The sequence below is a fragment of the Urocampus carinirostris genome, chromosome 4, assembly GCF_059441175.1.
Source record: "Urocampus carinirostris isolate Australia breed hairy pipefish chromosome 4, RoL_Ucar_1.0, whole genome shotgun sequence".
In the NCBI taxonomy this organism is placed as follows: Eukaryota; Metazoa; Chordata; class Actinopteri; order Syngnathiformes; family Syngnathidae; genus Urocampus; species Urocampus carinirostris.
Genome location: NC_142352.1, coordinates 2,254,001 through 2,277,750, shown reverse-complemented (window position 1 = coordinate 2,277,750; position 23,750 = coordinate 2,254,001).

Here is a 23,750-nt window from a genome sequence, read left to right as displayed (position 1 = left end):
AGAAGGTCCAGCAGGCAAATTCATCTTGTGGCGCTGCAATCAATCTCTGGCCAAAAGAAATACACAATAACTAGGCAGGAAGAGGCCAAGATTAATGGGCCCCCGACATCTACGCTGACCGGCAGCCCCCGGACCCCCCCCGACGCCCCCCTCCCTCCTCTTCGCAACCCTCCGCCGCCGCCGGTGATCTATGGCTACCGCTGACTGCTTTACAAGTGCATTAGCGCCGTTAATGAGAGCCTCCCGTTACTCGGACCGATGGGCGCCGGGCGCGCCCGCGCCGTTAATCAAGCGCTCCCCTTCGTACGGGAAAAAAACAGAGAAACTGATGGAAATTTGATGGATTTATTGACTTGCTTGATACTTAAAACAGGGAATACTTGAAATGAGCGATATTTAGATTGTCGGAGAACTTATTATTTTCTGATTTATTCATAATAAAAAATACCACAAAATACAAAAATACTGCTATTTAAAAATACATATACAGAATTACTACAAAAATAACACTACAATACTTTTGAAAATACTACAAAATTATTACAGTAACACTACACAAATAATACATACGTACTACAAGAAAAAGAAACATTGGAATTACTACAAAGATACAAATACCCAAATACTACTATGAAAATACTACTGCAGAAATACTACAAGAATAAAACTACGGATTTCCTACAAAAATACACCCTTTGAGATTTTTTGTGATGATGGGCTATTCAAATGAATTTGACTTGACTTAATAGAAAAAAAGACTTAAACATTTTGCGAAATAAGAAAAAAAAAAATCAGATTTAGGGTAAAAAAAAAAAAAAGAGGAATATGACACACACATATAATGTTTATGTCATGATTACCTGCTTCCCGCGTCCAGCGATCACCGGATGGTGGGTGCAACCCTTTCCTTTCTTCTGATAAAACTGAGAGGAACGTAACGCAAGTGGGCCGCTCCTTTGGCGCTCACTGCTTCGGACTCTGATTGGCTCCCTGCCGCTATTTAAAACCCCGTCTATTTGTCACCTGTTGTCAGTCCGTCTGTGAACCTCAGTTACTCAAGGCAAGCTCTTTTCGACCCTGACTCCCACCTGTTTTTGCTCCCGTCTGTTCTCCGGCTTCGACCCGTTTTTTGATCCTGACCAAGTTCTCTGCTCTCCTGTCCTGGTTACTGACCCGTTTTTTGCGTTCCCGACACCGCCCTCGCTCGCCACGGAAGTCCCACTTCCGCCTTCAGAGCAACCTGCTTCCCGCGTCCGGCGATCACCGGATGCTGGGTGCAACCCTTTCCTTTCTTCTAATAAAACTGAGAGGAACGTAACGCAAGTGGGTCCTGTCTCCGTTCTGGTCTTGAAACACTATTACTTTAGTTTTGGGTGTAGTTGTGTGCAATTATAGGTAAATTTTTTGCAATTGTAGCTTCATTTTGCACTATTTTTCCACAATTGTCATTCAATTTTAGTGCAATTTATGCCACTGTCATTTTAAGTCAATTTTAGTGCTATTGCAGTGCAAATTCTTCTCAATGCTCCACTATTTTTCCTTGAAATCCGTCGAATCTGGTACAAATTTAGAACATTATGAGTGAAGTTTTAGGTCGATTTCGATGCAATTTTAAATCATTTTTTTCTTAGTTTAGCTCCGTTTTGCACCCTTAATGAACAATTGTAATTAAATTTTAGAGGAATGTATCTCCATGCTCCACTTTATTGGCATGCATTTAGTCTAACTGCAGTCCAATTCTAGCAAATTATAACTTATTTAAGTGGAATTTTACAGTATTTTTGTACAATTTTAGGCCAATTGCAGTGCAGTCTCAATTTTATCTCTAGGCTCCTCTATTTTTGCATACATTCAGTATAATTGAATGAAACTATAGAACATTATTACTGCAGTTATAGGTCGAGTTTAGTGCAATTTTTATTTAAATTTTCTGCAATTTTAGCTCGGTTTTGCACCCTTTTTGCGCAGTTGAATTTCAATTTTAGAGCAATTTATCTCAATGCTCAACTATTTTTGCATACATTCGGTCACGGTTGCCATGGCGCCCAATTGGCCCCGCCCGTGTGGGGCCAGCTGCGGCTCGTTGACAGATTGGCTTTCTGTCTTTTTAAGCTCAGTGCTCTCAATCTCCCTTGGTGAATCCGTCAACGAACCTCTGCCCTACAAGACTTCTGGCTCGGTCCTGTTTCTTGTTGGTATTTCCTGTCCGGTATTGTTCCCGTTTATTTTGTTCTGTTTGATATAGGTTTCCAGTTTCGTTCCTGTCTATTTTTATCCTGTTTATCATTCTCTCCAGTTTTCATTCCCGTCTAGTTTGTCCTGTTTATCCTATTTCAATTTCAACCCTGTCTGTCTGTCCCGTCCGGTATCGACCCCATCTGTCTGATATCTGCTCGGGCAATTGGAATCGATCTCGTCCGTCTCTGGCTTCCTATCATTCCACGCCAGACCGCTGCCTAACGTGCATGACTCCCAAGTTCCCGTGAAATGCAAGCTTGTATAAGAAACGTCACGCGTTTGGGTCCTGATCCTGTTCCGGTTCTTGACTCATTCATTCTAATTGCAGTGTCATTTCATCTCAATGCTCCACTATTAGTGCACACATTCAGTGTCATTTTCATGCAATTTTAGAACATCATGATTGCAGTTTTAGATCAATTTATGCAAGTGTCATGCAATTTAAGTGCAAATACGTTGCAAAATGCAATGTAAAATCTATTTTTTTTAAATCTGTGCATAGAAATACCAACAAAACATTTTTGAGTCATGCAAAAAAAAAAAGAAAGTAATCGTTGTCGTGAACGGTTGACGCCTTTTGAAAGATACAAAGAATTTCCATTTGAATGTTTGCAAACGTCGCACGGAAAAAAAGGTAAACGACGTAAATGCAAAAACATCCCTTGTGAGTCGCGATTGCCACTGACAAGCTTTCACCTCTGGTGTCGCACACTCGGGGCAATAAGAGCGCCGTCGTTGCAAAATCTGCAGACGTTCTGAATGTGCTAAAAGCACATTTACGTTTCCTCTGGAAGATCTCGTGCAAAAAAAAGGAACTCCAAAATAGATAGATAGATAGATGGGTTCTATCTATCTAGATGTGTAGATAGATGGATATAAATAGATAGATGGATAGATGTCTAGATAGATAGATATAGATAGATGATGGATATATGTCTAGATAGATATATAGATGGATAGATCAATAGATGTCTAGATAGATGATCAATAGTTTTCTAGATAGATAGATGGATGGATAGATAGATGGATAGATAGATGGATATATAGATGATAGAAGATAGATGTCTAGATAGATAAATCGATAGATGTCTAGATAGATCGATAGATGTCTAGCTAGATAGATCGATAGGTGTCTAGATAGATATAGATAGATAGATAAATTTCTAGATATATAGATAGATGTCTAGATAGATAGGTGGATCGATGTCTAGATAAATAGATAGATAGATAGATAGATAGAGAGATAGATGTCTTGATAGATAGATCGATAGATGTCTAGATAGGGATGAAGGGATAGATAGATAGATAAATGTATAGATAGATGACTAGATAGGTAGATCAATAGCTGTCTAGATAGATATAAATAGATAGATAGATATATAGAAAAATGTCTACATAGATAAATGTTTAGATAGATAGATGGGTAGATAGATTGATAGATGGATAGAGTTAGATAGATAGATATAAATAGATAGATGGATAGATACTTTATTCATCCCTGTAGGGAAATTTCCACTTCCATCAGTATCCTTGTGTTGAAAAATAAAATAATCAAATAAAAGAAATATAATACAAAAATACCCAATATAACGTGTTGATATAGAGTATTTAAATAGTGCTACGGAAAATGCACACTGTCATAAAAGTAGGGTAATATGCAAATGTAGAGGTGGGGTTTCATGTGGGCTTTTAATCTCCCGGGTGGAGTTCAAGAGCTTCATGGCATGAGGAAAAAATGACGAAAAATGGAAAAAAAAAAGACCTTACTACGTTTTACTTATTTACTTTCTATACAAAGACATTTATACTTTGTTTTCTAAATGTTACTGACAGGAATTTCATAGACGCAGAAAAAAGAGAATTGTAAGCTCCCCCCTTCCTTCCGTTTTAAAAAAGAAAGGATATAACTCAGCAATTTAAATACATTTTTTTTTAAAACATTTCAATATTAAAAAAACAACAATAGTAAAATATAAAAAAAATAAAACAGAACATCATGAAAAAAATAATAAAATAAAATCAAAATCAATACAACAATGGAAAAAATAATCAGACGCAAAACAAAAATAATCAAATATGTAATACGGAAATCAAATTACAAAAGACAATAATAAAGATGAGAGATGTTAAAATATATATAAATTGCTGAAATTATTAAAATACAATAAAATAATAATATGTAAAAAAAAATACTTAAATTAATAATTTGTAAAAAAATTATAATAAAATAATACAACAGGTAAAAAAAGAAAAAAGTTAAAAAAAAAATCCAAAAGTAAACTAAATCTTAAGAATAAATAAATCAGTACAAAAGAAAGTTTAAAAAAAAGATAAGAAATACAACATTTATGAAATATAGAAATATAAAAAATAATCAAAACTGAAACAAAAATAATCAAATATATAATACGGAAATCAAATTACAAAAGACAATTATAAATATGGGAGATGTTAAAATAAATATAAATTGCTGAACTTATTAAAATACAAAAAATAGTAATACAGGGAAAAAAATACTAAAATAAATAATTCTTAAAATAATAATAATAAAAGAATACAACTGGTAAAACAATACAACCATAATCAATATGAAAACATTCCGAAATTTAAATAAATCTGAAAAATGAATAGATCAGTGCAAAAGAAAGTTTAAAAAAGATAAAAAATACAAAATTTATATGACATTTTTAAAATATAGAAAAATAATAAAATAATCAATACTGAAACAAACAATTAAAAAAATAGAAAAATAATATTAAAAAGTAAAAAAAAGAAAAAGACAAATAATACTTATGATACTAATGCATATATGAAATCAAAAGTGGTTAAGACAAAATGAATGTAAACGAATAAATGCAAATGTTTTGAAAAATAATAGTACAGAATATAAAATAATGAATTATAAAATAAAAAAGGTAATAGGATATAACAAAAACTATAAAAATCTAGATAAATGAAAATGAAAAAAATACATAAATAAGACAATGTATGTTCATCTGAAAACAATATTATACAAAAGCAGAAAAAATAGTTACGATGATTTAAAAAAATAATTAAAAAAATGAAAAATTACATATATCAAATCTTCCCCAAAATAGGTAAAATACATAAAACAAAACAAAAATCAATAATAATGATTATGATAAAATACAACACTTAAAATAAAAATACTATCATACTTTAAATGGTTTTATTAAAAAGAAAACAACCAATAATAAAAGTAGTAGATAATAGAATTGGAAAAAGAAGTACCGTATTTTCCGCACTATAAGGCGCACCTAAAAGCCTTTATTTTTTTCAAAAGCTGACCTTATAATACAGTGCGCCTTATATATGGATCAATATTAATTCGCAAAGTCTTGCAACTAACATGCAGCCGCCGACTCGATTTTCCCCCGAACGCCAAGTCGTCCGCGGTGTATGCTGGGACTTATTTACCGGCATTTCATTGGCTAACCAATGTGTTAATCATCATTTGAATGGATCACTATTGGCTAAAGTTATTCGGAGGTCAAGGGGAGGATCCTTTTTAATCATTTACAGGCTGGCATAGGCTGAAGCGGCAAAACAAAGCCTGCAATTGGTTGAAAAAGATGAATGTGAATCACACGTTGGGTTGACGGCATAGAGAAAGCATTTTTTACTAAATATTTTATTCTCCTGGACTTACTACACTCACGGATATAAGAGGACCACGGTTGCACATTATTATTGAACACAACGACTTCGGTGAGCTACTCCGGCTATATATTTTCCCTGTATCTTGTTTCAGACTGAACTCGATGTTTCTGTGATAAGCGTTGCAGATAAAGGATGGAATGGAGTGTCTATTTTTAAATTAAACTCAATTCCAAGTGTTTATTGTCATATGCACAGTAAAGTTGCGAGCGAAAAAGAAAATAGAAACTAAGGAATGGTTGGCATTTCTTGAATCCTAAGACTTTAACCTTCCGAATGATGGAACGATGCATTTGAGTGATTTCGTACGGACACCGCATCCACACGTGTCTACGACACGTATTTGCTTCTTTGCAAGCTTTGGGAATGTTAAGGGGGTAATCAGTTGGACTGAATCATCTGACTGTTTTGTCCACGTTCCCATTGTAGCGCCTTATAATCCGGTGCGTTTTATGTATGTCAAAAATAGGACCAAAAACGATTTTTTCGGGCTGCGTCCTATAACCCGGTGCGCCTTATAGTACGGAAAATACGGTATAAAATAACAAACACTGACATTACACGAAAGGAAATCAACATTTGAAACCCAGGCAAAAACTTACGAAAATATTTTAAATAACAGCAAAACGATTTTCTCTAGAAGTTCACCGATTTTGTACGATTCCTAAAAAGTCTTAGTGGTCGCGCTGGTAGTTGTTAAAAAGTTGCACTCTTGCACACGCTATGCCCATTAGCATGTCGGCTGCAGAGGTAATTACTGTTAGCACCCGAGGGTGTAACCTTCCTTCATCCCTGAACGCTTCGCCCCAAATTAGCGCGCCCATTACACATAAATAAGCGAGTTTGCTTTCAAAACAAAAAAAGAAGCGCTTCCTTAACCGGACTCACAAAGTTTGGCTTCCAATTAACAGTTACAGTATCCATGTATCACACGCGGAGCAAATAGAGCGGCTGAAACAACAGCGAGCGACTCTTTAGCATAGCAGTATCATTTCTTCCTTTTTAAGCTCATTTATATCTAAAGACAGAAGAAATTATGATATACAGAGTTCTATTTATGGCATCAATGTGTCCAAAGACGCTAATACCAGTGTCTGAAACTGGTGATCAAAAGTTAGTATGGCAGACTACTCTGAAAAGTTGCCCGCCCAGCCATGATGTCACCTGCCCCATGTTTCACAACTTGAAACACAATAAGACGACTCATCGCAAAAAAAGTATGAAGGATTGCTAATTAGAATATATAACAGGACAACACTTTAAAATTATGTTTATTATAAATCTATCTTATAACATTCATTGCATGTATATGATATCGCCATTTTTCATCTGCCATGAGTATGTACCTGTATTGACTCCTCTTCATTTATGCAATGTTTGCGTTGCGTCGTCTGCTACAAGCCACGTGAACTCCGTTTCCCACGATGCTTTTAATGTAGGTTTACGTTTTGTAGCGTCAACAATTTTGTTCGCTTCTTTTGAATCTTTCTTCTGGGGCTGAGGCTTTGGCTTGATTCCTGACCATCAGTAGGTACCTGTATCGACTCTTCTTCATTCATGCAATGTTTGCGTTGCGTCGTCTGCTACAAGCCACGTGAACTCCTCTTTCCACTATGCTTTTAAAGTACGTTTACATTTTGTAGCGTCAACAATTTTGTTCGCTTCTTTTGAATCTTTCTTCTGGGGCTGAGGTTTTGGCTTGATTCCTGACCATCAGTAGGTACCTGTATCGACTCATCTTCATTCATGCAATGTTTGCGTTGCGTCGTCTGCTACAAGCCACGTGAACTCCTCTTTCCACGATGCTTTTAATGTAGGTTTACGTTTTGTAGCGTCAACAATTTTGTTCGCTTCTTTTGAATCTTTCTTCTGGGGCTGAGGTTTTTGCTTGATTCCTGACCATCAGTATGTACCTGTATCGAATCATCTTCATTCATGCAATGTTTGCATTGCGTCGTCTGCTACAAACCACGTGAACTCCTCTTTCCACGATGCTTTTAATGTACGTTTACGTTTTGTAGCGTCATACATTTTGTTAACTTCTTTTGAATCTTTCTTCTGGGGCTAAGGTTTTGGCTTGATCCCTAACCACTTCTCCATTTTTTGCCATGGCGCCCACTTGGTCCCAGCCGGGTGGGGACGGGTTCCATGGCCACCGGCTGAGACGCGTTTACTGATTGCTCCTTGGGAGTACTTAAACACAGTCCTTTGAGCTGTTAGTATTCTGAGCATCTATGAAACGTCTGCAAGACTCCTGTTAAACTCTGTGAAATGCCTAGTCTGTGAATTTGCCTGCGTTTGATCCTGTTTTATTTTTGGCCTGATTTGTTTGATTTTTACCACTCTTTTGTTCGGATTTCAATCATCTTCTGCGACCATCGATCCCCGGATCGAGTGTGCGCGCATTCCTCCTCTCCCTAATAAATTGTGAGTACGTTACGCTATTGGGTTCTAATTTCTGTTTCCTGCCTTGGTTCGTGACATTTTTCTTATGTTCTGATATCCAAATGTACGACCTTATATCGCTAGGGAGAGTCCGGAAGCACGAAATTATTCGATGCAGGCTTCTGATTGGCTGCCAGACACTGCTAATAACCTTGTGGGGTAGATGCAAAAAATGTATTATCTATGAGGAAGTCGTCAGCCCCGTATCAACTACACGCTAATGAAGAAAATTGTCCTCAAAATAATTCTCTTTGAACCATGTTTTTAGTTTTTACAGTGCAGACAGACAGAAACAGAATACATTATTAAATACACCGTCTAACTCACAATTACGTATTTTAATTCATGAATATTCTTTGAATATGAATTTTTCTTTTTTAAACGCTTTTTTATTTTTGTTTTATAAATGACCTATTTTTAATATAATATTTTTTGTTTTTTGAGATCATTCAATCTTTTTGTTTAAAATTTATTTTTGAAAATGTAAATCTTATTTTTTTTACATTTTTGTTTTAAAATTTCTTAAGTAAAAATGTATTGTTTAGTTTTTTTTTATCAAATAAAGTATAGTTTAATTTTGTATTTTTATTTATTTTTTAAATCACGAATTAATCTTATTTGAAACGTTTTTTTTTATTTTTACCTTTTTTATAAATGACATATTTTTGATATTTAATGTACATTTTGTTGTTTTTTTCTAGATCATTAAATATTTTTGTTTAAAATGTATTTTTGAATATTTAAATATGATTTTTCTTACATGTTTGTTTAGATAGTTAAATGTATCTTATTTTAAAATTTCTTAAGTAAGAATTTGTTTTTTTATTTTTTTTTATTTTATTTGTATTTTTATTTATTATTTAAGTCACAGAATAATCTTATTTGAAACTTTTTTTTATTTTTTTTACTTTTTTCATAAATGTCATATTTTTAATATTTAATATACATTTTTCTTGTTTTTTTTAGATAATTAAATATTTTAGTTTCAAATGTATTTATGAAAATGTAATTTTTATTTTACATTTTTGTTTAGATCGTTAAATATATCTATTTTAAATTTCTTAAATGAGGGTTTTTTTAATCAAATAAAGTATATTTTAATTTTGTATTTGTATGTATTTTTAAATCACTAAATAATATTATTAGAAACTTATTTTATTATCATTCACATTTCTTTATAAATGAAATATTTTTAATATTTAATATATATTTTTCTTGTTTTTTTAGATTATTATTTTTTTTGTTTAAAATGTATTTTTGAAAATGTAAATCTTGTTTTTTTTTACATTTTTGTTTAGATCTTTAAATATATCTATTTTAAAATTTCTTAAGTAAGAGTTGTTTTTTTAATCAAATAAGGTATATTTTATTTATTGATTTATTTTAAATCAATAAATATTCTTATTTGAAACGTTTTTTCATTTTTATTTTATTTTTTTTATTATTTTTTTGATATTTAATATACATTTTTCTTGTTTTTTTAGATCATTAAATATTTTTTGTTTAAAATGTATTTTCGAAAATGTAAATCTTTTTTTTTACATGTTTTGGTTTAGATAGTTAAATATATCTATTTTAAGATTTCTTAAGTAAGTAAGTATGTTATTTTTTTAAATTAAATAAGGTATATTTTAATTTTGTATTTTTTTTTAATTAGTAAATATTCTTGTTTTAAACGTTGTTTTATTTTTATTTTATTTTTTTAAAATGACCTTTGAATATTATTTTAGATAATTAAATTATTTTGTTTAAAATGTAATTTTTCTTTTTTACATTTTTGTTTGGATTGTTAAATATATCTATTACAAAATTTCTTAAGTAAGAGTTTATTGTTTTAAATCAAATAAAGTATATTTTATTTTATTTATTTTTAATCACTAAATAATCTTGTTTAAAACGTTTTTTTATTTGTATTTACATTTTTTTATAAATCACATTTTTTTGATATCCAATTTACATTTTTTTTTTAAGATCATGAAATATTTTTGTTTAAAATGTATTTGGGAAAATATAAATCTTATAATTTTTCACATTTTTATTTATATAGTTAAATATATATATTTTAAAATTACTCAAGTAAGTTTTTTTAAATCAAATAAAAAATATTTTTATTTTGTATTTTGATTTTTTTTAAATCGCTTAAATAATCTTATTTGAAACGTTTTTTTAATTTTTATTTACTTTTTTATAAATGACATTTTTTTGATATTTAATATACATTTTGTCTTGTTTTGTTTGGATCATTAAATAATTTTGGTTAAAATGTATTTTTTTAAATGTATTTTTTTTGTACATTTTTGTTAAAATAGTTAAATATATCTATTCTAAAATTTCTAAAGTAAGAGTTTATTGTATTGTTTAAAATAAAAAAAAGGATATTTTAATTTTGTATTTTTATTTATTCTTGAAATCACGGAATAATCTTATTTGAAACATTGTTTTTTTTTTGCGGTTTATTTTCACCATTTTTGGTTTGCTGCCCCCTGGTGGACGGAGTTTCCATCCTTGTCCGGTGCAAGCGTCCCCCGGGGGGCGTCCATCCGTCCAGGCCGGCAAAGAGTCAAGAGCCGCCCTGTCAAACGTCCTTCTCTTCCCCTCGTCCGTCCCCGACTGTGACGCGTCCACTTTGCTCCTCTTAAGCCGTCGCCTCAAATTGTCAACTCCATCCGACGCTTTTCGGACGATCCCCCGGCCACCGACTTGACGAAACGAAAACGGACGTACTCGAGGTTTTTGTTGGACAGTCAACCCCGGTTTATGGCTGAGGTTCCAAAAATGTGGCAAACAGGCGACCCGCGGGCCAGATCAGGCCCACTAAGGGATTGAATCCGGCCCGCGAGACGACACTCAGAGAAGCGCAAGAGAAAAACAAGCTGCAGGTTGAAATAGGTCAACTTGATGTTGCCAAAGCCAGCTGCCTCTCACAAAGACGCTGCTTGTATTTATTTCTTTCTCTTTCTCTCTCTCTCTCTTTCTTTTCCACCCCTTTTATCCGACTCTGTCTCTTTTACTCTCTGTGTCTCTCTTTTTCTCTCCCTTTGTTGCTCTTTGTCTGTTTCTCTCTCTGTGTCTTTTAACCTCTTTTGCTCTAACCTCCTTGTTTCCTTTTCTCTCTTTTCTCTTTCTCTCTTCCTACCCCTCGCGCCTTCTTTTCTCTTTTCTCTCCTGTCTTTCTATTTCTCTTTGGATTTCTTTCTTCCTCTCCCTTTCTTTTCCCCCTCTCTCACGACTTTTTATCTCTTTTGTTTCTCACGCTCTCTCTCTCTCTCTCTCTTTCTTTGTCCCGCCCTCTCTCCTTTTTCCACCCTCTTTTTCTTATTTCTTTATCTCTCTTTTTCTTTCTCTTTAATCTACTAGTCCGGCCCACGACAAAATGTTTGTTCTATAGTGTGGCCCCCGAGTTCAAATGAGTTTGACACCCCTGCTATAATTTGTGAAGTATAACATTCATTTTACAATTACCGTATTTTTCGGACTATAAGTCGCAGTTTTTTTCCATTGTTTTGCCAAGGATGCGACCTATACTCCAGTGAGACTTATATGTGAAATTATTGACTAGTGGGAATATCATTTCACGTGTTGTTTTCACACTGAACCACAAGAGGGCGCTCTAGGTCTGTGTTTAAAAGTTTAACCTCACCTTGCTGACAATCGAACCCCCGACATGAAATTGTCACAAGCAGCACACAGGGTAGACCCAAACGCATAACGTTTTCTCACAATTTTATTGAAGGAAAGAGGAAGGGCCAGTGTTCGCTAGGCGCGGGAAGCAAGTCGCTCTCGTACTCGGATTGTGATCCGAACACGGAAGTGGATCTTCCGTAGTGAGCGATGGCGGTGTCAGAGACGGAAAAACGGGTCAGTAGCCGTCACAGGGAGAGCAGAGCATGGTCAGAAACGAGTCGTAAGCCAGGACGGTAGAGAAAACGTATTTGGGATAAAAAATGGGTCGTAAGCTGGGACGGGAGAGCAGACGTGGTCGGGGGATCAAAACAGGGCATAGCGGGAGCAGAAACGGGACAAGCGGGAGTCAGGGTCGAAAAAGGCTTGCCTTGTAAAAACAGAGGTTCTCAGACGGACTCACAACAGAAGATTGACAGGACTTTGTATCTCATTTCTGGGGAAGAATATAATAAAACAGTAAAGCACAGGGGCAGCACGGCGGCGCAGTGGTTAGCGTGTGTGCGGCACAGTTCTAAGGTCTTGGGAACCTCCTGTGTGGGTTCAAATCCAGCTATCGAACTTCCTGTGCGGAGTTTGTATGTTCTCCCCGTGCTTGCGTGGGTTTCCTCCGGGCACTCCGGTTTCCTCCCACATTCCAAAGACATGCATTTCAGGTGGATTGGCCAGTCCAAATTGTCCCTAGGTGTGAATGAGCGTGAGAGTTGTCTGTCCCTGTGTGCCCTGCGATTGGCTGGCAACCAGTTGAGGGTGTCCCCTGCCCACTGCCCGATGATTGCTGGGATGGGCTCCAGCACCCCCGCGACCCTACTGAGGATAAGCGGTGCAGCTAATGAGATGAGAGATGAGTAAAGCACAGGTAACCTTATATAGAAATCCCTTTTAATCAAGTTGAAAATATTTACTGCAAAATGACACCACCTTTTCTTACCAATCAAGATAGAAATGTTCAGAATATAAGGCGTCATTTCGCCAAATGAGATATTTCCAAATTGCTCCAAAGAGATTTCTACACAGGGTACACATTTTCTATGCTTTACTTTTCTATCAAAGAATTGAGATACTTTGTCGTTTTAGGCACATTTGCTCTAGAGACGTTTGCTTGCTCCTGCTAGGGGGGACATTTTATGCAAGGGGGCATTTTGGGCAAAAGACCAGTAATTCATAAAAATAACTGAACAAAAATGGCACGTAAAGAAAATCATATTGTAGCGCATTTCGCATTGTGTCGGGATTCTATTTTGCAATGTCAAGGAGATAGATTTAATAATAATAATAATAATAATAATTTCCTTGTATTGTCATTCTGTGTAACAATGTACACAGAACGAAATGTCGATTACACCTGACCCGTTGTAGCGAGCCGATGCAGCCGCAGCCAACAGAGGGCGCCGCCGACCACTTTTTAAGTCTTAGGAATGATAGAACTGTCATGATTATTAATGTGACTCACCTTGTGTGCGCTCAACTGCCGCGGTTTCTGATTGGCCCCCTGTCGGTATTTGAACCCAGTCCTGTCAGTCCCCCGTTGTCAGTCCGTCTGCGAATCTCAGCGAATACGAGGCAAGCCTCGGACTCTGATTGGCTCTCAGTCCCTATTTAAACCCCCTCCTATCTGTCCCCTTTTGTCTGTCTGTCTGTGAACCTCCGTTTACTCTAGGCAAGCCTTTTTCGACCCTGACTCCCACCTGTCCCGTTTTTGCCCCTGACCCATTTTCACCCTGATCACGTCTGCTCTCCCGTCCCGACTTACGACCCATTGTTGATCCCAACCACATCTGCTCTCCCGTCCTGACTTACGACCCGTTTCTGACCCAGACCACGTTTTTGCTCTCTTGTCCCGGCTACTGACCAGTTTCCCGCCCTTGACCTTTTCTCGCTACGGAAGATCCACTTCTGTGTTGACCGACGGGCGGCAGTAGCTCAGGAGGTAAAAGCGGTCGTCTTGGGATCAAGGGATCCCAGTTCGAATCCCGGCTCGTCCGTGTTACATGTCGAAGTGTCCTTGGGTAAGACACTGAACCCCTAATACCCCCAATAAGCAGGTTAGCGCCTTACATGGCTGCAAGGCCGCTATTGGGAAATGTGGAGCACATTGGAAAGCGCTTTGGGAAGTCATTGACTTGAAAAGCGCTATAGAAATGCAGATCATTTCATTTCATCCCAATCCGAGTACGAGAGCGATTTGCTTCCCGCGCCCAGCGAACACTGGATTGTGGGCGTACTGTGGAATAAAAGTAGAAACATCTGGAAGGTGCGTAACTGACAGGAATTTGGCTGGGTCAGGCCGACTCCAACTATTTGCTTAACTGATAAGAATTTGGCTGGGTCAGGGTAACTCCAACTATTTCTGGGAAATTGCATCATTTCGGAGGATCGAGCGCCCGGCTCGAGAAAAAAAAAACATGTCCAAAACTTGAAATGTAAACTTGAAATTTTGCTGAGTTTCCGGCAATGCAAAATTATTTTTCACTTTTGAATGAATTGACTCATGTACGATTGCCTACAAACGTCATTTGTTTTTACAACTGACTTTACTCAACTTCGTGACTTCAAAACACCGCATTTAGAACACAGCGTCGGGGGAAACCCGTGTATTTTCACCTTCATGCACTGTAACTTTGACTCAAGTCGCTTCTTAATTAGCAATTTGGAGCCCTGATTTTTGTGAGCTGGCTAGATTTTCTTGTGTGCGGAAAAGCTCTGGGTAGTGCGCAGTTTAGAGGGAACATTTTTTGTGCGCTGAGAATGTGGGGGCAGTGCGCGATTGCGCACGCGCGCAGCTTAGAGGGAACATTGGTCCCCTCTCATTTCAACTCTCTGCTCCTTTGTGTATGTTTTGGGGCGGGGCCGATATACGTCCTGCTCTGAAAGGCGCAGCCCTTCCTCTCTTTCAATTGAACTCGTGTTAAGCATCACGCAAGTGGGTTTTGTTTCCGTTCTGGTCCTGACAGAAATGTCAATTCCGGCATGAGGAAATTCCGACAACGGATGGAAAACCTCTGCGTCCTCCGCGGCAAAATAAACAAGCTTGTCTTTTGATTTGGTGGAATGGTTCCATACGTCCTGGGCAGGGTTGGGTAGGGTTACTTTATCTTGATTACCATAAATTCCGGACTATAAGCCGCTACTTTTTTCCCTAACTTTCAACCCTGCGGCTTATTGAGTGATGCGGCCAATTTATGTCATTTTTCTAACGCCTGCTGGCGGTGCTCGAGTGTTGCTACCATTAACTGCCCTGTCAAAGCTATACTATTATTATTATTAAAGCTTTGAAAACTCTCTTGGTGTACCGTCTTTCTTTGTAAATATGTGTAACGCATGTATAATATGTATTTGCAACTGTATATTTTTGTAATGTATTTATTTGTATTTATTTTTTGATATGTTTTGCACGGGTGAACGAAAAATGAGGGGCGGAACAAACGCGGGGTGCCGAGTTTAAGTGGGGACCGCGAAAGGTGAGGGACAGACAAGGAAAGAAGAGTAAGAAGGGTAAAAAGTTGGTTAGAGAAAAAGGAGTTGCGTGAGTAAATGTGTTCATCTGATATATTTTTCCCACCCTTACCTTTGAAAATATACGTGGATGATCCTTTCCTTTCCTTGGATTACTTTCAACGGGACCCGGACTCTGCGGGTCTGCATCAAACCATAAGTACCGGTATCATTTTCCGTTCATTTTGCCGGCTGTGATTTTTGGACTGTGGACTTTAATGAAGGACATTTAGTTTCAATCGCGGGACTTGAAGTCGGGTTTGGGTTAATTTTGTGTTTGTGTTACATGTTTAAATGTGGGCGCATGCGGCTTATATACAGGTGCGGCTTGTGTATGTACAAAATCGGTTTACCTCTTAAAATGTGGTGGGTGCGGCTTATAATCAGGTGCGCTCTATCGTCCGGATATAACGGTATTTTCAATGACTTTTGGATGACTCCAATAGCAAATATGCTCATAAAAGACAAAATAAACTAAGTATGAATAAAATGATGACTTACAACACGTGGTAAGCTTTCTCTCCTGGCTTTGATCTCTTTGATCTCCGGCAAAACGAACATAAAATGCGACAGAACAAAATGAAAATCAATCCAAACAGCTTGCCGACATCATTTTTGCCGTTCCATGTGTTCCGTTACTTCCCAAGCCTGCACAAAACGGAGTCATTTTATTCATATTGAGTTTCTTTTGTCTTTTATTAGCATATTTGGTATTGGAGTCATCCAAAAGTAATTGAAAGTAATCCAGTTAATGTAACCCTACCCAAACCTGCTCACCATACAAAGGTTTCAGGTTACGAAGTACCTGAACGGGAAACTATTGCCTCACGTTACAAAGGCGTTTCAGGATACAAAGTGATTCCCTTGGTCTGGGAATCTCCCCCCAACTTAAACTGTCTTCCCCATGACCAGGGTTGGGTAGGGTTACTTTAACTGGATTACTTTCAATTACTCTTGGATTACTCCAATACCAAATATGCTATTAAAAGACAAAAGTAACTAAAAATGAATAAAATGACAAAATTTTGTGCAGGCTTGGGGAGTAACGGAATACTTGGAACAGCAAAAATGATGTTGGCAAGCTGTTTGGATTTATTTTCATTTTATGTTCGTTTTGCCGGAGATCAAAGCCAGGAGAGAAAGCTTACCACGTGTTGTGAGTCATCGTTTGATTCAGATTGAGTTTCTTTTGTCTTTCATTGGCATATTTGGTATTGGAGTCATCCAAATGTCATTGAAAGTAATCCAGTTAAAGTAACCCTACCCAACCCTGGTTTTGCCGGAGATCAAAGAGATCAAAGCCAGGAGAGAAAGCTTACCACATGTTGTGAGTTATCATTTAATTCATATTGAGTTTCTTTTGTCTTTTATTAGCATATTTGGTATGGGAGTCATCCAAAAGTCTTTGAAAGTAATCCAGTTAAAGTAACCCTACCCAATCCTGGTTTCTGTCGCATTTTATGTTCGTTTTACCGGAGATCAAAAAGATCAAAGCCAGGAGAGAAAGCTTACCACGTGTTGTGAGTCAGCATTTGATTCCTATTTCGTTTCTTTTGTCTTTTATTAGCATATTTGGTCTTGGAGTCATCCAAAAGTCATCGAAAGTAATCCAGTTAAAGTAACCCTACCCAACCCTGGTCCTGGGGGACTCCCTCACGTTAGCCTCCCGTAATTGGACGCCGCCTCGGCGTGATTGATGGACGAGGCATCGCCCGTCCATTTATTTCCCGACTATTGGAAGCCGGTTAAGTTTTGGAAAAATGAGAAGGAGCGTGAGCAAAAGAGCGATGGCGGCGGATTACACCCGTACATCTCGGGAGCGTCACCGAACATTAAGTTATCTAAATGAAAATCAATAGTTTGTTGTGTGAGGTGAGTGCACAAGGACGGAAGCTGGCGGAGAAGGACATGTCGGGTTTTACGAGTTGACTATCGTGAATTATCGCTAGCGTATTTTCAGCTTTGTCTGTTTTTTTATCAGTTGGGTTTCTTGCGATTTAGACTAACAAATATATGGAATTATTGGATGTTGGACTCTTTTTAAACTTAGGTCTTGTGAAAGGAAGCCGTCAGACCGTCTGCGAACCTATGCTCTCAGCTAGGCAAGCTTTTGTACTCTCCGACATTATCCAGCCCTGTTTTCCTGCCTGATACCTCTTGCCGACCTTTTTCTGGACCCGTTTCTGTTTTGCTTCCCCGTCCTGGCCATCGGCCTGTTTTTCTCGTTGTCTTCCGAAAGGAACCCGTCAGACCGTCTGCGAACCTATGCTTTCAGCTAGGCAAGCTTTTGTACTCTCCGACATTATCCGGCCCTGTTTTCCTGCCTGATACCTGTTGCCGACCTTTTTCTGGACCCGTTTCTGTTTTGATTCCTTGTCCTGGCCATCCACCTGGTTTTTCGTTGTCTTCCGAAAGGAACCCGTCAGACCGTCTGCGAACCTATGCTCTCAGCTAGGCAAGCTTTTGTACTCTCCGACATTATCTGGCCCTGTTTTCCTGCCTGATACCTGTTGCCGACCTTTTTCTGGACCCGCTTCTGTTCTGCTTCCCCGTCCTGGCCATCGACCTGTTTTCCCGTTGTCTTCCAAAAGGAACCCGTCAGACCGTCTGCGAACCTATGCTCTCAGCTAGGCAAGCTTTTGTACTCTCCGACATTATCCGGCCCTGTTTTCCTGCCTGATACCTGTTGCCGACCTTTTACTGGACCCGTTTCTGTTTTGCTTCCCCGCCCTGGCCATCGACCCGTTTTCTCGTTGTCTTCCGACAGGAACCCGTCAGACCGTCTGCGAACCTATGCTCTCAACTAGGCAAGCTTTTGTACTCTCCGACATGATCCGGCCCTGTTTTCCTCCCTGATACCTGTTGCCGACCTTTTTCTGGACCCATTTCTGTTTTGCTTCCCCGTCCTGGCCATCAACCCGTTTTCTCGTTGTCTTCCGAAAGGAACCCGTCAGACCGTCTGCGAACCTATGCTCTCAGCTAGGCAAGCTTTTGTGCTCTCCGACAAGATCCCGCCCTGTTTCCTGCCTGATACCTGTTGACGACCTCTTTTCTGGACCTGATTCTGTTTTTGCACCTCCGCCCCAGCCATCGACCTATTTTTCTCGCTTTGTTTTTCTCGGGTTCATTTGAAAAATCATTCTTGGACACAATGTTTGCGCCGGATTGTCTGCAAACCTATACTCCCAGCTAGGCAAGCTATTGTGACTCTCCGACTCTATCATGCCCTGTTTTTCTGTCTGATACCCTCAGACAGTGACTCATCTGCGCTCGCTCATTTGGCTCCAACTGCCCCGGGTTCTGATTGGCTCCCTGTCAGTATTTGAACCCAGTCCTGTGTGTCCCCTGTTGTCAGTCCGTCTGCGAACCTCAGGGAATACTAGGCAAGCCTTTTTCGACCCTGACTCCCACCTGTCCCGTTTTTGCTCCTGTCTGTCTCCGGCTATGACCTGTTTTGCTCCTGACCACGTCTGCTCTCCCGTCCCGGCTTCCGACCTCTTTTTGTCCCCGACTACGTCTTCTTTCCTTTTCTGGCTTACGACTCGCTTCCGACCCCGACCACGTTTTTGCTCTCCTGTTCCGGCTATCGACCTGCTTTTCCGTCCTTGACAACGCCATCTCCCGCTACGGAAGATCCACTTCCGTGTTCGGATCACAATCCGAGTACGAGAGCGACTTGCTTCCCGCGTCCAGCGAACACCAGATTGTGGGCGCAGCCTTTTCCCGTCCTTCCAATAAAAACTTGTGGGAAACGCAACGCAGGTGGGTCCTGTCTCGTTTCTGGTCCTGACACACATTTTTTTTCACTGTGTGATGTTTTATGCTTTGATTAGATCCATGAAATAATAATAAGGCCAGAGCCTGTCTCCAATATCAATATAACCTCTGTTTCTACCAGGCAAGCACTTTGACTCTGACTCCCGTCTGTCCCGCTTTTTGAACCCGTATTTCCACCCGTCCGTTCTTGATCTCCCTGTTTGTCTCCGGCTACCACCCTTTTTTTGACCCCGACCACGTTTGCTCTCCTGTCCCGGCTTACGGCTCGTTTTTTTTAATTTTTTTTTATCTTGACTATATTTTTGCTCTCCTGTCCCGGCTATCGACCTGTTTTTTTCCTTCCTCGACACGGCCGTCTCCTGCTCCATTTCCGCATTTGGAACACGATCCGATTGTATAAACGGCTTGCTTCCCGCAATCCGGTGCTCGCGCTGCCCTTCCTTTTTCTATCAATAAACTTGTGGCTAATGTTACGCATTTGGGTCCTGATTCCGTCCTGGCCGTGACATTTTTTGTCATGAACCAGGATCAGAAACGGGACCCAAATTCGTTCGTTTTACTGTGTTTTATTTAGAAAGAGGAAAGGACTTGCACCCACGATCCAGGGATCGTCGTTCACGGGTAGCAGATTGCTGGGATCGCGGAAGTGGCGCTTCCGGGTCGAGAGCGAGGAAAAACAGGTCGATGGCCGGGACGGAGCAGCAAAAACATAAACGGGTCCAGAAAAAAGGTCGGCAACGGGAATCAGACGGAACAACAGGGCAGGATAGAGTCAGGAGTCACAAAAGTTTGCCTAGCGTGTAGCGTAGGTTCACAGACGATCCGACGAGTGTTGGCAGGAAGGCGGGGGTTTAAAAAAGAGAAAGCAGCCAATCAGCGTCCGCGATGCCAATGGAGAAGACTCAGGTGCCCCGCGTCAGTCATCATGACATATATTGGTATTATTATATTTTGTCGCCTCTGTTTTTGAATGGAGTGTTGCGCGAAAACAAAAATGGAGATGAGTCTTTTTCAGATGATAGCGACCATTTCTAACTTAAAATGCTTAGTCCCTGAAAAAAAGACGAAAAAAAGAAATGTGATGACATTTAGTAAATATAAATATTTTGACTTTTTAGCTGATTCTGTTGTCATATTTTCTAGATTTGCATACTGCACCCGTGTATGTTTTCCCGACCCCGATGATGCAACAGCAAAGAGTCGAATCATCAAAGGCGTTAGCATCCACACACATTAAGCTAGCAGCTTTCTGAAAAAGAGCATCATTTAGATTTTCAATTCTGCAGCATAAACAGAGAATTGTATGTTGCGTTTCTCTCGGCCCCCAAGTATCTAGAAGATACACAAAAAACTTGTGGAAGCAAACTTGTAATTAAGAAGGAAATTGGAATTGAAATTAGACAGGGATGAAGGTCAGAATTGTCAAGACCAGAACGGAAGAAAGGAAAGGGTTGCACCCACGATCCGGTGATTGCTGGGTGCGGGAAGCAGGACGCTCTAAACGCGGGAGTCGGACTTCAGGTGTCGGGAACGGAAAAAAACGGGTCAGTAGCCAGGACAGGAGAGCAAAAACGTGGTCGGAAACGAGTCGAAAGCCAGGAAAGGAGAGGAGACGTGGTCAGGATAAAAAAAAAATGGGTCGAAGCCGGGTAACTGACAGGAGCAAAAAAACAGGTGGGAGTCAGGGTCGAAAAAGGCTTGCCTAGAGTAAACGGGGGTTCGCAGACGGACTGACAAAAGGGGACAGATAGGACCGGGCACAGGTGCATCACATCGGTAATCATGTCAAAAGAAAAGACTAAAGGCACTTAAGACAAAAAGTGTCTTACAATGTCTTTGTCTTTATAATGAAACGCACACATTTTGATCATGCATTCTCATTGGCTGAATGGTCACCCCGCCCCTTTATTTTCCTTTTTTTCTCATTTTAAAGACAGGTGAATCGCATCGATAATCATGACAAATAAAAAAATAAATATTTACATGTACACATTTGAAATATTTTTAATGCTTTATCTGTTCTTTTCTTGCTATACTTTTATAAATGTTTTCATTTTTTAAATGTCGAAATGTCTTTGGGCACAACACTGAAACCCTAATGCCCCTAAAAAGCAGATAGGTGCCTTGCGCGGGTTTGTGTGCGAATGGGTAAGTGTGAAGCACATTGTAAAGCGCATTGGAAGGTCTTCATTGACTTGAGAAGCGCTATAGAAATGCAGACCATTTAGCATCTTGATTATCCTCAAAACGTTTGGAGGCTGACTCCCTATTGGTGTGCGAGTGTGTGTGTGAACGGGTAAGTGTGAAGCACATTGTAAAGCGCTTTGAGACGTCTTCATTGACTTGAAAAGTGCTATAGAAATGCAGACCATTTACCATTCAGCATCTTGATTATCCTCAAAACGTTTGGAGGCTGACTCCCTATTGGTGTGTGATTGTGTGTGTGAATGGGTGAGTGTGAAGCACATTGTAAAGCGCTTTGGGAGGTCTTCATTGACTTGAAAAGCGCTATAGAAATGCAGACCATTTACCATTTAGCATCTTGATTATCCTCAGAACGTTTGGAGGCTGACTCCCTATTGGTGTGTGAGTGTGTGTGAATGTGTAAGTGTGAAGCACATTGTAAAGCGCTTTGGGACGTCTTCATTGACTTGTAAAGTGCTATAGAAATGCAGACCATTTACAATTCAGCATCTTGATTATCCTCAAAACGTTTGGAGGCTGACTCCCTATTGGTGTGTGAGTGTGTGTGTGAATGGGTAAGTGTGAAGCACATTGTAAAGCGCTTTGGAAGGTCTTTATCGACTTGGAATGCAGACTATTTAGCATTTCCTAGGGAAATGGGAAAATAGTCCTTGAACGTGCTTAAAAAAGTGCTTGAATTCGGCCATGATAAGGTGTACAAACCTTGGAGCGCATATTTTTTAAGGGTCCATGCGGTCCCCGAGACGCCTTCAGTAATCCTGGCAATGATGCCTGCCAGCGCTGACGCTAACGGCGCTAGCGCTAGCACGCGGGATCCATTTTTATCGTATTTGGGAGCGTTTCCTCACACCGGCGCCGACTCCAAAGCCGAAATCCATATTATCGAGCGCTCCGTGTCACCACAATTATTCTTTTCAAACAGCCATTGAAAACAAATTACATCTGCACCGTTTTTCTTTTTTTTCCCGTTCACCGCCGAACCGGCTGCTCCTCCGCTGTGTTAGCGAGCGCTCGCTAATGAGCCCTCGCTTTGCGAGACTGCCTTTGCCGTTCCGGAGTGAGAAAGAAACAAAATGATACCATTTAAGGTAAGCGAAGCAAGTTAGTTAAAAAAAAAAACAGATGGAAATGAGATGGCCTTAAAACAGCTTCCAGTTGCTTCACCTTTTCAAACCCTTACGATACCAAACTGTATGTAACATCCTACATGCCGACATTTCTTGTGTACATTTTGTGTCAATTATAACTATAACCTTATCTTCCTTGTTTTATAACCTTATCTTCTCTGTTCCTTTATTATTTTTTTTGTGAAAGCCAGTGAGGTTGTAAGCCGGGATGGGAGAGTGGTCAGGATCAAAATGGGTCGTTTTTTACTTTAAAAAGATTACCGTGTTTCCCCCACTATAGGGCGCACCGGGTTATAGGGCGCACCCCCCAAAAATAGTTTTTGGTCCTATATCTTCCATAGTTTAGGCGCACCGGATTATAAGGCACTACAATGGGAACGTGGACAAAACAGTCAGATGGTTCAGTCCAACTGATTACCCCCTTAACATTCCCAAAGCTTGCAAAGAAGCAAATACGTGTCGAAGACACGTGCGGATGCGGTGTCCGTACCATGTCACTCAAATGCATCGTTCCATCATTCGGAAGGTTAAAGTCTTGGGATTCAAGAAATGCCAACCATTCCTTAGTTTCTATTTTCTTTTTCGCTCGCAACTTTACTGTGCATATGACTATAAAGACTTGGAATTGAGTTTAATTTAAAACTAGACACTCCATTCCATCCATTATCTGCACCGCTTATCACAGAAGCATCGAGTTCAGTCTGAAATAAGATACAGGGAAAATATATAGCCGGAGTAGCTCACCGAAGTCGTTGTGTTCAATAATAATGTGCAGCCATGGTCTTCTTATATCCGTGAGGGTAGGAAATCCAGGAGAATCAAATATTTACAAATACAGTATAGTAAAAAATGCTTTCTGTATGCTGTCAACCACGTGCTATACGCATTCATCTTTTTCGGCCAATTGCAGGCTTTGTTTTGCTGCTTCAGCCAATGCCAGCCTGTAAATGATAAAAAGGATCCGCCCCTTGACCTCCGAATAACGTTAGCCAATAGTGATGGATTCAAATGATGATTGACACATTGGTTGGCCAATGAAACGCCAGTAAATAAATCCCAGCATACACCGCGGACTACTTGGCGTTCGGGGGAAAATCGAGTCGG